Source organism: Triticum urartu, chromosome 1A, assembly GCF_056163025.1.
Source record: "Triticum urartu cultivar PI428250 chromosome 1A, HENAU_Tu73, whole genome shotgun sequence".
In the NCBI taxonomy this organism is placed as follows: domain Eukaryota; kingdom Viridiplantae; phylum Streptophyta; class Magnoliopsida; order Poales; family Poaceae; genus Triticum; species Triticum urartu.
Window position 1 is genome coordinate 208,785,783 of NC_141873.1, and position 5,324 is coordinate 208,791,106.

Below are 5,324 nucleotides of genomic sequence, written 5' to 3' on the forward strand. Positions count from 1 at the left end.
GTGAAACACATCATGAACTCCTGACAATCCTTTGGGTAATTCCAACTTGTAGGCAACCTCTCCCATCCGTTCCAAAACTCGATACGGTCCTACAAATCTCGGGGCTAACTTTCCCTTAACTCCAAAATGTTTAACTCCTCGCAGAGGTGACACACGAAGATATGCCCCGGTCTCCAATCTCATAGACTATCTTCTTGCATTTAGTATCGGCATAACTCTTCTGCCTAGACTAAGCTACCTCCAGTCTGTTCGAATCAACTTAACCTTCTCTTCGGACTCTTTGATCAAATCCGGTCCAAACAACTGGCGGTCTCCAACTTCATCCCACATTAACGGTGTCCGACATCTTCTTCCATACAAGGCTTCGAAAGGAGCCATCTTCAAACTAGCCTAATAACTGCTGTTGTATGAGAACTCGGGATAAGGCAAATTATCATCCCAACTAGATCCATAATCTAGCGCACAAGCTCTCAACATGTCCTCCAGAATCTGATTGACTCTCTCCGTCTGTCCATCTGTCTGCGGATGAAAGGCTGTATTGAACTCTAGCATGGTACCCAAAGTCTGGTGCAGCTGATTCCAAAACTTTGAGGTAAATTGTGTTCCTCTATCTGATACGATGGTCCTCGAAACTCCATGCAGACATACGATCCTGGTCATATATATATTTTGGCCAACTTTGCGCTTGTATAGGTGGTCTTCACGGGGATAAAGTGAGCTACCTTTGTCAAACAATCAACTACTACCCAGATTGAATCATATCCCGATCGGGTCCTAGGCAATCTAGTGATGAAATCCATGCCAAGCCTGTCCCACATCCATTTGGGTATCGGCATAGGCTGCAGTAATCCTGCTAGTTTCTGATATTCTGCCTTCACTTTCTGACATACATCACATACCGCCACATACTCGGCAATATCCTTCTTCATTCCCGTCCACCATAAACGTTTCTTCAAATCCAAATAGATCTTGGTGTTTCCGGGGTGAATCGAGTATGGCGAGTCATGAGCTTCCTGAAGTATTAACTTCCTGATCTCCGCATTATTGGGCACATATATACGATCCTCAAACCATAAGGTCTCATGTTCGTCCTCACAGAAACCCTTGGCTTTTCCTTTCTCATTTTCTCCTTTATCTCAGCAATTTCCTTATCATCCTTCCGAGCTTCTCGAATCTTTCCCAATAATGTAGACTGAACCTCCATTGTTGTCACAAAACCTCTTGGAACTATCTCCAAACGAAGTTCCTTGAGATCGTCAACTAACTCCTGCAGCAATCCTCCGCTTACGAGGGTATTGGCATAACTCTTTCGACTCAAAGCATCTGCTACGACATTGGCCTTCCCTGGGTGATAATGCAACTTCATATCATAATCCTTTATGAGCTCCAACCATCTCCTTTGCCTGAGATTCAGCTCCTTCTGCGTGAAAATGTACTTCGAACTCTTGTGATCCATGTACACATCACATTGGTTTCCAATAAGAAAATGTCTCCAGGTCTTGAGCGCATGCACCACTGCTGCTAACTCCAAATCATGCATGGCATAATTCAACTCGTGCGGTCAAAGTTGCCGTGAGGCATATGAAACAACTCTTCCGTCTTGCATAAGTACTCCTCCAAGTCCTAAGCGAGAGGCGTCTCAATACACTTGAAAATCCTTGCGTATATCCGGAAGAATCATCACTGGGGCTGTAACCAAACATTTCTTTAATTCCTAAAAACTAGCTTCACATTCCTCGGTCCATTTGAACTTGTTGTCCTTCTTTAATAATTCTGTCATGGGTTTTGCAATCTTGGAGAAATTCTCAATGAACCTCCTGTAATATCCCGCGAGTCCCAGAAAACTGCGAATCCCCCCAATTGAGGTGGGTGCCAACAACTCAGTTACAGACTAAACCTTGGTGGGGTCTACTGCTATACCTTCTCCTGATATAACATGTCGAAGAAATCCAACTTCCTTCAACCAAAACTCACACTTGCTAAACTTGGCATACGACTGATGTTCCATGAGTTTCTCGAGAACTAAGCTCAAGTGCTCCTTGTGTTCCTCTACATTCTTCGAGTATACCAAAATATCATCAATGAACACCACAACGAACTTATCCAAGAACTCCATAAACACATTGTTCATCATGCTCATGAAATAGGCAGGGGCGTTTGTCAATCCAAATGACATGACAGTGTACTCATATAGCTCGTACCTTGTGGTAAAAGCTATCTTAGGTATATATTTTTCTCGGATCTTCAGCTGGTGGTATCCTGATCATAGATTGATCTTGGAAAATACTTTAGCTCCTTGCAACTGGTCAAACAAATCGTTGATCATCGGTAGTGGGTATTTGTTCTTGATCATCAGTTCATTCAATGCACGATAATCAACAACCATTCTCAAAGATCCATCCTTCTTCTCTACCAAGAGCACTGGGGCTCCCCATGGTGATGAACTTCGTTGAATGTAACCTTTCTCAATAGCTCCTTAATCTGCTTCTTAATTTCGTCTAGATCATTTGCGGGCATCCGATACGGTCTCTTTAATATCAGGCCGGTGCCTGGCAACTGCTCTATCAAAAATTCTATGTCTTGATCTGGTGGCATGCCTGGTAGTTCCTCTGGAAATACATCCGGGTAATCCTTCACAATAGGCACTTCTTCCTGAACAACTCTCGAGAGAGAATTTACTTGGGTCCTCCTTGGCGCATGCCTAGACACATACTTGATCCTTTTTCCCTCCGGGGTGGTGAGTAAGATTGACTACTAGCACAATCAATGTTTCCTCCATACTTAGATAACCAATCCATACCTAACATTATATCCAATCCTCGGGACTCAAAAATTATTAGGTCTGAGGGGAAAACATGTCTACCTATGGTCAAAGGCATCTGAAAACAACCTCTGCTTGCCATATACTCGGCTCCTGGCGAGCTTACTAACATAGGTGTCTTAAGAACTTTGGTGGGTAGCTTATACTTATCCATAAACCCCCTCGAAATGTATGAATGCGATGCACCAGTATCAAAAAGAACGATTGTAGTAAATGACTCAATCAAAAACTTACCTAAAACTGCATCTGGCTGCTCTTCAACCTCCTCCATGTTAACGTGGTTCACCTGCCCCCTATTGAAAGGGTTGGGCTTCTTCCGAGAGCTTCCATTGCCATTTCCATTCTTTGCTTCAGAACACTCGGTGGTGTAGTGTCCTGTCTTCCTGCACTTTAAACAAGTAATGTGACTTAGATCCTTCTTGGCGGGTGTTGCTAGGTTGGAATGATTCTGTCCGTTGCTTCCTGCATTCCCATTCCCATTCTTGGGGCCACTGTGATTATGCGAACTTCCTCCATTGTGGGTGTGGCCTCCATGGTTATGGTGGGTATGTCCTCCCGAGTTCGGGGTAAAACGAGGTTTCTGCTGGGCTCCAGAATTGTACTTCCCCGTCCATACCTCCGTTTGTGGCTCTCTATCTGCCACTGTTTGTTCTCAATCATGAGGGCTCGATCTACCAACTCCTAGTAGTTTGTGAATGTTGCCACCATCAACTGCATACTCATCTCATCATTCACCCCTTCCATAAACTTCTCCTGCTTCACAGCATCTGTGGCCACATCATTTGGGGCATAGCAGGCTAACTTGCTAAACTCATCCACGTACTGCTCCACAGTACGATTTCCCTGGCGTAACTTGCGGAACTCACGCTTCTTCATATTCATAGCTCTAGATGAGACATGCGCTATGCAGAAAACTTGTTGAAACTGATCCCATGTGACAATGACTATGGGAAAAGTGGCTGTGTAATTTTCCCACCATGAGGCTGCGGGTCCATCCAGTTAGTGTGTGGAAAAGCACACCTTCTCCGCATCATTGCAACCTGCGGTGGTCAACTCCCTTCAAATCCTTCATAGCCAGTCATCAGCAACTATTGGCTCAGTGCTACTGGAAAACACTGGTGGATTCAGCCTTAGAAAAACATGCTAAGTTATCAATTGGTGGTGGTGGTTGCCGGTTGTTGTTGTTGTTGCCTTGGTTCTGTACTAATAGCTGCATCAAGGCATTCTGCTGTTGGATCAATTGAGTGAGCTCCGGTGGAAATACAAAGCCGGGGTCACGTCTCGAAGGCATCTGATGGGTTTAGAGGGAAGAGATTAGAATAGAATGAGGTCTAAAGAGAAAAACACTACCCATATGCACATGAAACAAACACATTCATATCACACCACTCAATTCAAACAAGGGCGTACAATCGATCTAGCTACCGTTACAAAATACTCGGACTACTATTATATAAATGGGGAAATACTACTGATAATATGGAGGTCATCTAGAAATTTTGATCGGTGGAAGACTCCATGATATCCGCTCCAGCTTCGTCTTCATAATCATCACCACTACTGTCGGGGTCAGAGTCGGTGTCGTCGATGATGATGTAGTCCTTGGGATGGTCATCATCTCCTCCTGGCGCGGGGTCTCCCATGAATACTCCTAGCTTCCTCGTCAGGTCGTCATTCTTTTCTACTAGTATCGTGATTTCCTCCTCGTATCCATCGTGTGTAGACTTCAGTTCTTCTTCAAGCTCCATGTTCCTAGTCATCAACTTCTTCAGATCTATCATGCTTGCACACATTTGGTTTTCCTGGCAACGAATGTGCTGGTTTAACTCCTGGATGATGGCTGCTATGGATATGTCCCTCCTGGTGCTGATAATCTCCCATTGCTCATCTCAACGCCCACATATCTGGTAGATTGTGTCCTGCTCTTTCCTAGACTCCAGGTTGGTGCATCAAAGGAAAACTCTATGGGCTCAGTAACTGCCATGAACGACCTTCCTAGAACATGAACTCGAATCATCCAATGCTCCTCTTCTGGTAAAGTGGCGGTGTAGGTCCCGGTGTAGCTTGGTATTCTGATGTTCAGGTACCTAGTGACTTCCTTCAAGTGTCATCCAAAAGGTGTGTCTTCATCCGGTTGAACAAACTTGTTCCTTGGGTCCGCCATCTATAGAGTGGAAAATGGAGAGGAGTCAGAAATGAGTAGAGAAGAGTGACCTATGGCTCATCTTAGTGGTCGTGTCCTACAATCAGCGTGTGCTCTGATACTATCTTGTAGCGAGCCGACCCGAATGGATCGAATCTCTGTGCTTAAGTGTCATCCCTGGATTGGTAATGCTGACACACACAGTACTTGAAGGATTTATAACAGAGTTTCAATCACACACTTATTACATCGATAGTCTCAAAAGAGAACTTATTACAATAATATGGCTTAAGGCCATCTAAATAAGATAACAGCGGAAGGCTTCGAAGATAGTGAGTCCATCAACTCCAACGGCATAGC